The sequence below is a fragment of the Hetaerina americana genome, unplaced genomic scaffold (assembly GCF_022747635.1).
Source record: "Hetaerina americana unplaced genomic scaffold, ioHetAmer1.1.p SCAF_3, whole genome shotgun sequence".
Classification (NCBI taxonomy): Eukaryota; Metazoa; Arthropoda; class Insecta; order Odonata; family Calopterygidae; genus Hetaerina; species Hetaerina americana.
Window position 1 is genome coordinate 45,408,419 of NW_027286874.1, and position 12,631 is coordinate 45,421,049.

At 46.4% G+C, this 12,631-nt stretch overlaps 1 protein-coding gene across 1 annotated transcript in view; it reads right to left on the bottom strand.

Annotated features, from left to right (window-relative positions):
* LOC139690019 (uncharacterized) overlaps positions 1 to 12,631 on the bottom strand; it is a 290,228-nt gene that overhangs the window by 196,537 nt on the left and 81,060 nt on the right. The window lies entirely within an intron of this gene.

Below are 12,631 nucleotides of genomic sequence, written 5' to 3' on the forward strand. Positions count from 1 at the left end.
CAGTGGAGCATTAAAATACGAAACACTAAAAATTAACTGAAAAATGTAAAATCTGAAAAAATTGTAACACCACAAAACTAATTCCAACGAAACTGCGGGAGAAGCCCAACCAGGAACTTTTAACGGAGTCATCCGCTAATGTGCATTTCAATGCAACAATTGCACACTCTGAAATTGTTGCATCGAACCACATAACTAGATGAATTTCAGCAAATAAAAGTTAGCAGAATTTTTATTTTACATTGAGGTAAGGGGTCGTGGTAGTCCAGGAGGTAGAGCGTTGGACTGCTAAACGGAGGGACCCGGGTTCGATTCCCGGGCAAGGCACTCTGGGCACCTGCAACTTCACCCAAGCTATGTGATTTTTCGGGTACCAGATCTTCCTGGGAAACCATAACCGGCACAGGGAAAGGAACTGGCCCCCTTACCCTGATGTGTGAATTTCAAACACCGTCGGGCTTAATACTGGGTGAACTCTACCATCACCAACTAAACCGACCTTCGGGTTGATTACTGTGTTTGTGGTTTTTTTTTATTGAGGTAAGTCAGATTTTTACTGTCTCCGCCTACTATGCAAGCACTAAAGCAGTTCAACAAAATAAAATACAGATACCCGAATCACGCTATGAACGGTTTAGATATGTTTGCTAAAATATTGCTTTAAATAAATGGACAAATATGATGGACGCCGAGTCACAAACACACTCATATTATGAAGGTACTCAAGAGGCTACAAAATGTGTAACTACAACGATCTAAATAAGTGGTAGTGATTTTAAAGTAATGCCCCAATCACACGCAAACAGAATTTGATGCTACGCAAAACGTCAGCAAGATCTATCTAATAGTGTTCCAAATGCAAAACTACATACAAAAATAATACAAAGATATTATAATTTTCGCCAGAGTAAGAAATATACTTCCTATGAAATACAAGCCAAGCTAATCTAATTTCTAAAAGAGGCCAACCTAATTCGCCAGGAGAGCTGAAAATTCTATTCCAAGCGCTCTAACCTTAATGAGCACACAAAACTAGAGATCCGGAGCTTTTATACACAAATGTACAAACACGCCATTAACCATTAATGGAATGCAAATCTTCCGAAATTTTCATAATAAAAGAAGTCACTGAGGTTGAAAAAAACACCAAATAATTAATCCATTCAAGTTACAAAATGATACAGCAAACTCTACCATCAATGAAAACTTAAGAACAGGTTTCTTCCAGGATATTACATATAATCTTCAAGAAACGAAAATCTCAAAATGTTCAAGTCGGGAAGGCTTCAGCATCTTAAAAGGGGATCACCTCGAGCAGACGAGCGTAAACACAAAAGAGAGGGGAAAAAATAGGATCCGTTATATATAGTATTGCGTGCCGTCCAAAGAGCCACTACAAAGCCTTTAAGCGAGGAACAAATAATGATAGGCTCCCGGTAATAATAAGGCAACTATTAATTCAAATTGAAAGCTTGCTCTAAGGCGGGTCTACCGCTGTCATCGTCGCCGAAATAACTGTATTTTTTCACACACACACTCACCACGGGCAGCAGTCAGGCATTATGAAAGCTGGTAGGAGAAACCGTAAGATAAAGCAGATCAAAGTCTACCCGCGCAGTGTGATTTCCTTCATGGCTCCCGGCAAACAGAAAAGCGACCGAAAGAGGAGAGGAAAGAGAAGGAGAGTGAAGGGAAAGAACGTAACTATATCATCATTCTGTTCCACTTTTTTCTCACTTTTTCCTGACTGAACCCACTTTACACACGGTATTGCCCGGGTTCCTCCACTCCCACTCACGTGAAACGAACGATAAAAATAAACCACTGAGAAATTACACCCTTTAACACATCCTTATAAATCCCTCACCCTCTCTTCCCCCCACCTCCTCCGGGGCCCGATCCACTCCGCCCGGAAAACCGATGCAGTCTCCCAAACCAACACCATAGCGCTCCGACCACACAAACACACACACGCGCGGAAAACGGGAAAAAAATCTTCCGAGGATTTTTATCATCACCCCAGGAACGCCACGCCAGGAAGAATAACATGAGTGGAAACAGGAGATCGCGTGGGGAGGGAGAGAGGAACGACAGGGAAGAAGAGCAGATGAAATAACGGGTGCGAAGGAAACAAAAGGGGAAAAACAGTCGGGATCGGGCGGGAGGCGGGGTCGTTTTATAGAAACGATGTGGGTGGACGAAGAAGAGAGGATAGGAGAGGGAGGGGGGAGGGGGGGGAGGAGGAGGAGAGACGACGGGGGTGGTAATGGAGCGGTAAATGAGTAGGCGCGAATCCCTTCTCCCTATGCATCAATCCCCTGACCCAACCTCCGGCTTCATAACCCCCTCCCACCTATCTCTACCTTGCCACAAAAAGGCACACAGAAGGTCGGGACGGAGAAGGGGGGGGGGAGGAAAAGATACCGAACGATGGAGGAGGATGACCCAGAGAGAGGTGCGGCGAAGAGCAGGGAGAAGGCGAAAAGGAGAAAAAGGGGAAGTGGGCTCCTTCACAGGTGGCCGATGGTGGGAGGAATATAGTTCGAGACGGGTTAATGGCAAGGAAGGATGGGAGGGAGGATGGATGTGGAAGAGGGACGGAGCGGCATGGCGTTAGAACAGGAAGGGCGTTGGAGGGAGGGGGGGAGACGAGGGACTTAGGAACCCACGTGGTCGACACACACAGAATGGGAGTACGGGAGGGAGGAAGAGAGTGAGAGAGAGAGGGAGTTGGCCACCAGAGGAGAAATAAGTGGAGAGTCACCGTTGTGGGAGGGGAAAGGGCGGACAGCTGGGAACAGAATCAGAGGGTGGGCGGGGGACCGTGAAGGATGAAGCAAAAGAGAAACGGAAAGAGGGAGAGGCGATGGAGATATCCGGAATACAAGGAGGCGGGGGAGGAGCAAAGTGGCCGGAGAATACGAGCCACTACGCTGCCGAATAAGCTCGTGAAGTTATGAATGAAGTTGTTACGACGGTGTGAGGAGGGTGGGTGGGAAAACAGGGGATGAGGGAGGGAGAACGGGGGTGGCAGAGAGAGAGAGAATGTGTGTGTGAGTATCGTAAGGGGGCAAGGGGGCGGGAGTCGGGCGATAGTGGAGGAAGGACTATGGGGGGGTGGAGGGTGGATGCCGGGAGAGAGAGAAAAGGGATGTGTATACGGAAGGGCATTTGGGTGGGTGTGTGTGGGGGGAGGAGTAGTGAGTGAGTGAGTGAGTGAGCGAGCTGTTGAGGGGGGAGGGGGTAAGGAGGATCGTTTGTGATGCCGGGAGGAGTAGGAGTTCGGTGGGGAGAGGGGACGAGGATACAGGCGGGAGAATGTGTGAGAGGGAAAGATATAGACAGGGGGACAGAGGGAGTATGGGGGTTAGGGGAGGGTGGGAAAAGGGGTTTTGCACTGTGGAAGGGGAGAGTTTTGTGTGTATGTGTGCGTGTCTGTATGTGTGTGTGCGAGCACGGTGGGAGGGGTAAGGGAACGGATGGGTCGGAAAAGGAGAGGTAAGGGTATGGGGGAAGGACGAATGTATATAAGCGGAGAGTCGAGTCGGGCGAGTGGGTGGGGGGGAGCAGGGAAGATGATGACATGGGATGAGGAGAACAGGGGAGACGAGAGAGAGAGAGGTTAAAACCCATGTTATGCACTCTGAGAGTCAAAGAGTTGGGGAGATGGGGGAGGGAGGGGCGAGGAGACAGATAGAAACAACCTCTTTTCTTCTGTGAAGTTGTGGAGGACGTGGGGGAGGGCGGACGGTGCCTGGGAGTGGGGGGGGGGGGCGAGAGAGTGAGCGGGGGAGACGGACGTATGGGAATAGGATAAAGAAGAGAGGAAAGAGAGAAGAGGAGTCCGCGGGAGAGAGAAGGGGGATAGCGGTGGGATGGGGCGAAGGGGAGTGGGACGGTACGGACTTGGCTGCGCTATGGGAACGAGGAGAAGAGACGAGAAAAGATGCCCTCCAAGTGTGTGTGCGCGCGAGGGAGAGAGAGAGGAGTGGATGGAGTTGGGGGCAGAAGGTGGATGAGAGAGAGAAAGCACAGCAGGTATAAAAGCTGTGCCGAGCGGGCGGACAGGGGATTGGGGTGGGGATAAGGAGGCGAAGGAATAAGAAGGAAGAGGCGAGAAAGGAAAGAAGGAAAAGTGAGCTTCCGAGTCTGCTACTACTTGGGTGGGGGAGCTCGGAGAGGGAAGCGGGAGGAAGGGCAGTGGGGTGTCGGTGTTCGTGTCGGTGGTGGTGCTGGTGGCGGCTAGGGGGGTTGGGGAAAGAGGGAGGGGTTGAGGAAAAGTATGAGAGAGATGTAAGTAATGAGATGAATGGAATGGTGAGTGGTGGGGCTAATGGGGCGAGGTGGTTAGGGGAGCGAAGGGACGCGGGGAGACTGTGCGTGTGTGTGCACGCGCGCGCTCGAGGGAGGGAGGCAGTTGAAAAGAGAAAATGCTTATGCCACGGATCGAATTAAGCGTAAATAAAGGGAGGATGTATGCCTAACGGCAAACCTGCGCGTTTTTTCAGACTTTAAGCTAAAAAGTTTTATTTCCCGAGGATGAACGCGAATTATATACCACTTTCTACACTTCCCGGGAATTAAACGAGAAAAACACAACAAAAAAAGTAATTAAAAACGAGAAGGTTAAAATTTTATCCAAATGAACTCGTACGTAATCGATTATCAATAATAATACAGAAAGAAAAATCATCAATCAAAAAAGTGTTTTCTTAACGATTAATCCAACTTTCAAACGAAAAAATTAAATTGACTACAGATTTCTCTCACGTAATATCGTAATTGACTTTGAAATTAGCCTAATATCGATTAACAAGGCGAAAGAGGAAAAATTAAATCAGCTCATTGGGGTAAAAGGCATAAAACCTCCGGTTGAGTATAAAAGAAAATATAGAAAAATTTATGGGTGAAATTAACTGGGGATACGAACGAAACCAACAAGCAAATACGGCCTCGAAGAATATTATCGAAGAGAGACAAGGGCATTATTACACACCTCTCCCAATCGCGTAACGAGGAGAGATGAAAGATAGTAGGGGAGAAGGGGGAGGATGAGTGAGAGAAGAAGGCGCGAAAAATATTGGAAATGGGGGCTGGAGAGGAGGGCATGGCTTAGGAGGGAAAGACATAAAAGAGAAAAAAACATTGGGGGAGCTGAATGGGTTATGGAACGAGGAAAGGGATTAGGGTAAGGAGCAAAATCGGGAACGTAGTAGAATGGGGGGAGGGAATGGTGGGATGGATGGATGCGAGGATGGGGCAGGGTCGTGGTGACTCCGAGGGGGAGAATTGAGGGGTCCGGAGGAATGATGTTTTCGGGGATGGTGGTGAAGAGGGAAGCGGCGAAGGGAGAAAGGATAGGCGGCAAGAGCGGGAGGGAGGTCTTAATAAAGCCAGCTCGGGTGGCAGTCGGAACGAGAAAGAAGGAAGGAGAGGAGGTAGGGGCAAATGGGGATAAAAGCGGCGATACAGTGGGCGAACGGATGAGGGACAAAACGACGCAGATTTCATTCATTCACAAACGGTCTTGCCTCCATCTCCCCAAGTTCCTCCCGACCTCAGTTCCGACGTCACTTTCCGCGTGATCATTCAAAAAGCGAGACTACCGTTTGTTTTTTTTCTCCTCCTCTTCCTCTTCTCCCTCTTTCCATTTCCTCCCACCCACCACTCCTCCAACCTCCCATCTCCCTCGCCCCACACAGACACACACCACATCGGCGGGCTTCCTGAAAAGCAGCGCTCGGCTACCGGACTGGCGCGCGCGGGAGGAGAGAAGGCTCGTCGGGCGAGGAGATAAAGAAGGGAGAAGAAGGAAAGAGAGGCGGGAGAGGAGAGCAAGAAGGATTGCGTTGGGAGGAGGTCCGTAGGGTGAGGGCGGGGCGATGGAGGAGGAGGAGGTATGGGGAGGGGGGGTTGTGAGCAGAGATAAAGAGGTTGTTACCGCTGCTAGAGGGGCGGAGATGGACGGGAGGGAGTAGTTGGGAAGTCAGTCGAAAGAGTAGACGGGAGAGGGGGTGAGACAGATTGAAGGCTCTTAGGGGGCGGAGGAGGAGAGAACAAAGGGGAAAATATGGCTCGAGAAGGAAGGCGTTAAAGAAAGGAAAATCGTAAAGCCGCTGGAAGGAGTTTGGGGCGAAGGCTCACAACAGAGATGATGTAAAGACGGAATTTGAAAGAGCAGGGCGTAGCGACACGGAAAGGAAGACTGAGAATAAAGAAACCGACCAGTGAATACTGAAACAGACCTTGGGACTATTTTTTTTACAAACCACAGTTAGACTGAAGAAACTCCTTGTTAAAACCGAAATTCGATGATAGCTTTGTTCCTTTATCTGCCCAGCTACTGATAAAAGCTAATCAAATTACACAAATTACATTTTTTTTAAAATCTGCTGATATATCCTTAAAAGCAACGACTCCGATTTTAGATACCATCACGGAACATGAAAGACTATACTTCTGCAACAGCGAAAGCTTGGCATAAGAGACTTCAAAATTCAAAAGAAAAGGGGAGTATAAGAGGATAAAATGAAGACATTCTGAACGGAGAGGTAAGGGGAGAAAAGAAAAATTTGCGGCCGGGGGTCGAGACTCCCGACGGATGGAAATGGGGTGGTGTAATGAGCGCACAGGAAAGAGAGGGGGGGCGAGAGTTGGGCGGGGGGATAAAAGAATAAAGAAGATACGCGGAAGAAATGGAATAAGGGATTTTTAAAAAATGGAAAAAAAAAGCGAGCGAACGCCGGAGAGAGAGAGACTTGCGAGGGAAACAGAGAAGTGTGGGTGGAGGGAAGGATCGGGGGCGGGCGGAGAATGGAAGAGGGGAGGATGGAAATTCCCTCCGTCCGATGAATACGGAGATTGGGGGGGTGAAGGGGGGGGGGGCAGGAAAGTCGGAAGGAATACGATGGGGTGGTGAGTTTCGGGGTGATGGAAGGGGTTGAGCTCTCGCTCTCTTCGGGAGGTGGGGCGGATTGCGCGGGAGAAGAGAGCGAAACGAGAGCAAGGAGAAGAGACGGAGGAGAAGAGAACGAGGGAAATCCCGGCCAGAAGGTAACTGGGGTAGGGAGGGAGAGGGAGCGTGGTTTTTAATGGAGTCGTGAAAACATTACAGCTTGCGATGCAGCAGGCACTCTTTCCCTTTCTGAAGTGTGAAGGGGACGAGGGTGTGGCGATGGCGACGGAAAGAGGAATGAAACGACCACCTCTATTGAGCATTTTACAGAGATTTGCCGGACGATTACTCGCGCAAGGGCTTGTGGTGGGAGGCTCAAATGAATTATGAAAGAGGGCGCGTGAAAGCCACAAATTCGTGGCTGAAACGCCTTTTTGTCCAAGTAAATTTGCCACGAGTGGTCGGGATTCCGAAACCGAGGCGAACACCTTCAAAACAAAACCCAAAACACTGCATTACCGCTGACCTCTCGGGTACCTACCTTCGGCATGGCACGAGAATATTCGGAGGAAAAAGCCAACAATTGAAGCCAAAGAAATGCAACGAAGCACACCTAACGGTTGAAAACTATTGCATCGAATGAAGAGCGGAAAAGAGCACACGGAAGAAGGGCTAGGGGACAGCAAACCAGGAATCATAGCGAACCGTTAATTTGGATAAAATAATAAACAACAAATAATGCATTATAATACGGTCAATTTTATACTAATGTATTTATGTAATTTTGTGAAGCCTAAGTACTTAAAACTATCATAAGAAAACGCACTACATGTAAATTATTAGGTTTCTTGAAATTCCTTATTAAAGCAATTTAGGCTCACTTATTAATGATTGGAATTTTTTCGGCCAAAACTTGTGTGGTTTTATCAACCATAAAAAGAGAAGCTTCGACTTGTTCTTCGGATGTAGAGCTGAGCTAAAGAATCAAATGGCCAAAGGAAAACCGAGGTGCTGTGTTAAAGAGGTGAGAATAAAAAAGAATGAAGTGAGCATTTATACTGTCTCGAGGGGGGTGGGGGAGAGGTGGGAAAAAAACGATGCATGTCTCGAGGATTGGATGGAGAACGGCGGTGGTGTTGGTGGTGAGGCAGGGATAAAGTGTTTATCTTCGGCATGGGCCGGAGGGAGGAGGGGGTTTAGAGAGGAGAACGGACACGGAAGAGAAAAAGTAAACGATGAACGGAAAGAAAGAGAGGAGGGACAGCAAAGAGAAGCGTGGGAGAGAGAGGAGAGAACCGGGTGGGTGAGGGAGGGGGGTTGAGAGGTAGATGGGGAAGATCGGAGAGGAAGATTAAGTTGAGGGGGGTCTTTTGAGCAGATGCGAATGGGAGGCGAAGGTGGTCGTGGGTCCGGGCGTGGTGTGGGGGGAGAGGAAGCGAGCGTGAGGGAGACGGAAAGCACGAAAGACGATGTCAAAACAGAAAGGAGAAAGAGGGGTGGGGGGGAGTTGGGGAGAGAGGTTTGAAGGAACTTAAAGGATGTAGTCTGCGTCTGAGAGTGTGTGCGTGAAAGCGGGAGGTAGTGGGAGTGTGGCGAGTGAGTTGGCGGCTTGAGACGAGAGTGTGGAGAGGGGTTGGGGAGGGTGGGGGAAGGAGGAGGAAGAGATATCGTCTTGGGTGGAAGGGAAGGTCGTTTTTACGGTGTTATAAGGACTGCGGAAAGGAAAGGGAGTGGAGGGGTGGGGAAATATAGAGAGGAGGGTATACTCGTCGGGGATAGAAGGGGTGGAGGGCGAAAGGAACAGCGTGTGAGAGAGCCGGAGACGGAAAATGGGGCGACGAGCAAGGAATGAATGAAAAGGGAGGCGGAATAAGGCAGGGATACTGAATGGGATGGGGCGGGTGTGGAGGAGGATGGGGGAGGGGAGGGAGGATAACACCGGGGTGGGGTCTCAGAGATTGGGCGAGGGGAAGGGGTAAGAAGGCGAGTGTGCAAAAGAGAGGGAAGAGAATGGTGAGGTTTTGTAAGTAGTGGGTCGAGTCCTTTCGGCGATTCTCTTCCTTCCTCCCGCCCCCCCTTTGGCTACCGCTCCCCCACTTACAAATACTACGGTCTCTCGTGTCTGCCGCTGCTGCTATTCGCACCTACTCATCTCCCCCCCCTTTTCCATCCACCCTTCTCATCTCTCCTCCGCTTCTTCCTCTTCCATTTAACCAACGGCCTACGTTCCTCCTGCCATCCGAGACTGGGATTGAGAATCTTCCTCCCAAGGCGTCTCTCCCCACGGCATACCGGGGAAATCCCCAGCCATAACGCATCGGAATGCCGGGGGTAAAAAAAAAGAGGTTCGTTAAAATCCCAGCGTATGCCCGTGTCTGTGTGTGTGTGACAAACGGAGAACGGGACTCTTCTTTTCGCATTCTTTAAAATATTTATTTATAAATCCCTTCCGGAAAATCTTGCTTCAAATGGAGTGAAAAACATCCGGCGAAAAACGAACACATTGGGGAAATGTCAGACGAGATAAATCATATTTCAACGGAGTGAAATGGACGGATCGTAAACAGAAATACAATGAGAAGCATAAATAATATTTTGAGGAATACTTAAATGAGTGTTCAAAATGTGCTCGAAATAACGAGATTGTCCCAAATAAAAGTAAATACTTCAATATAAAAATGAATAATTGTGCGTTGACAGCAATGACCATCTGATGCCAAATAGCAACTTTAAAGTTTCGAAGTAAATTTTATGTCGACCAATGAACTTATTAATATACAATTTGTTAGCATGGATTATTACTTTTGAATTATAACATTTGTTAGGGACGAAGATATCTAAAGAATTCAAAAACAAAGAGTTTTCTAAAAATAAAACTACATCATTTGGCAGGAAATGGGGTCAATAAAGCCAACCCCAACACAATATTTGATTAACTTCTACAATGACAGCACCAAGGAAGCTGGAGCATTCTTTGAACTTTGAACTTTTTGTGTTCACAAACCATTCCCATCTTTTAAGCAATGTCAAAATCAACGATGGGCATCAACTCAAGCAAATGACTTAAGGTGTTGATGAAAACAACCGAGATGTAAATCAATAATTTAAGCATTACAAACATGATTACTTGGGAATCGGAAACTGATTGATAATTAAACTGCTCTCTTAGCTTTAATTGGATGTCTTTCATCAAATATAAACAGCCCACCATGGAAAATGGTTGCTTCATTTATTTAAACCTTATGTTTACCAATGATTGCAAACGGTACTGGCATTTATAGTTGCCAATAATAACAAATTACATTTGTTTGGCCCTTTTTACAGATATTACCATTAGCTTAGTTTTTTAGGACTTAATATTATAAATTTCTATTGATTAGTCATGTCGTTCCCTAATATTTATGGCAGTCTAAAATTCAATCTACAAACATCAAATTTGACACTTCACCATTCACCTGGTCATTTTGAGAAAACTCTATGACTTTTCACCATAAATTGAATTTGACCAACTTTTGCAAACACTTAAATAGTCACATTGCAATTTCAACATCGACGAAGTTATTGAAAGAGGCTGATCAAAAATAGTTTGGATCAAATATCAACACACTGCCTAAAATACCAATAATGCGACCTATGCACAACAGACACATTCAAGGAGTGTTTTCATAAGGCATTTCCTTTTAATTATTACGGAGAGGAATATTCTTCTCTTTGAATAAATTTTCGAAACAGTATACAATTTAAAAAAATAAGAATTTTATAGAAAGAAAATACCCAGTATGTTAATATTGACCATTAAAATAAAGGCTGCTATTAATATAAATCATAAATACCTTAACTGACCGTTAACTTTTTGCAATTAAATGAAATATTTTTTACAGTAAAAATTGCAAAAATTAGCTAAAAATATTTTTTTTAATTTTTACCACAAAAAATATTTTTCCCTATTGAAGTCCATTATCATCTTTCAGCCCTTCCTTCAATTTGCTCCCTCTGAATCTGTCTTTCTGCACTTTAACAACCATCATTCCTATGACTAAAAAGGTTACTTTTTTGCTGCAAAAAATTCTCAAGGTAATAAAAAAAATACGATGACCAATGGCAAAGACCTCCATCGTGCGTCCCCACCCTTCGTAATACAAAAGGGAAGGAAAACCTTTTTACTTTCCCCGTGGAAATGGAAAATGTGTAGCAGACGCCCTTGGCCTCTTTTCGTTCTTTTAACATGATGGAACTGTCTCAAAGAAATTTCACCGAAATATCTCCCCGGCCTCACGCGCTCGCGGCGCGGGAGAACACGGCAACAAATCGTTCCTCCATCTCGGGGATAATGGCGGGGTACGCCGGGATAGGGCGCCTGCGCAGTCCACGCCTCCTTCGGGCCTCTCCCCCCAACCACCCGCCCTGCCAGCGTTCACTCTCGCCCATCTTCCTCTCATTCTCTCTCGCTGCGGTCGCTCTCCTCAAACCCCTCTCTCTCTTTCCCGACCCGCCGCGACCGCCTCAACTACGCCACCAGTTCAAGCGGAGAGAGGTGGAAGGAGGGAAGGCGATCACACGCAAACGTGGCGGAGCGCCAAGAGCCCTCTTTTTCTCTGTCCGATGGAAACCGTCCGGTCAAAAAAAAATGTATCGCTACACCGTGGCACATAAAATGGCGAAAGGGAAGTGGAAAGAGATGGGAGGAGGGCAGATCCACGGTGGGAAAGGGATGAGGTCCGTGCCGGCGAAAGAAGAGAGACAATGGAGAAGGTAAGTCGTGGAAAAGAAAAATTTAAAGTGATTTATCCGACACAAACCATTACGGACTAAAAGACCTGCAACACTTCTGGATTAACAAATTTTCCTGGCCTCTCCTGGTTTTCTAAGCAAGAATTTCATCGCCGCCATAAGAAAATATTAATTAGGACAACTCACAGTTTCTGCATTGTTCTACTATAGTTGATACATGAATATTGAAATGTACCAACGATTGAAATCACATGGCTGCAAATGATTACGTAGGACATACATAAGGCTGACGATTTATAAAAACACATTACTTTTAACATAGCTTTCTATCAGCGAAAAGTTCCAAGTACAAACCATAAAAATCAAACCAAATTTTTAATTATGAGCTGCGGTTATATTTGTAACATTTTGCTAACCTACCCCACGAACTAACACTCTGGAATCAACTCGCCAAAGATTTATTTTCATCTCAAAACACCAGAAAATCATGGTATTCATGGTAACCCGAGGATTTCCCACAATTTCATATTTGGGAGTAATGATATAAAATATTCCCTACTTATGTTAGCGGTTTTTGTATTTTCAGAGCTTCTAGTACACCATCACCTAATATTTCAGACATTAATCCTAACAACTCCCACTACTGTGGACACTTGAATGCTTTGATAAATTGTTTGAGGATTTATTCATTGCCTCCATCTTCTTTTAAAAAACCGCACTAATCTAACTTTGATGCGTTTCCTTTTCACTATCGCAAACAGATATTGCCCGGCAGAGCACCCTCAATTCTCAAATAGATTCGAGAGGCAGCCTGGGCGAGTATATTTTCATTGGAAAATTTTGCTTGGCAGAGTGGAACATGATTTATTATTCACGAACACCAAAATCTACGGTTCGCTGTCGTAAGCGAAAGAACCGAACACATTACCGGACTCGTAAAATTTTTATCAACCACTTCAACTCCCAAGTCAGGCACCAGGTTGAAAGCGAACGGTGCGCAGTGCA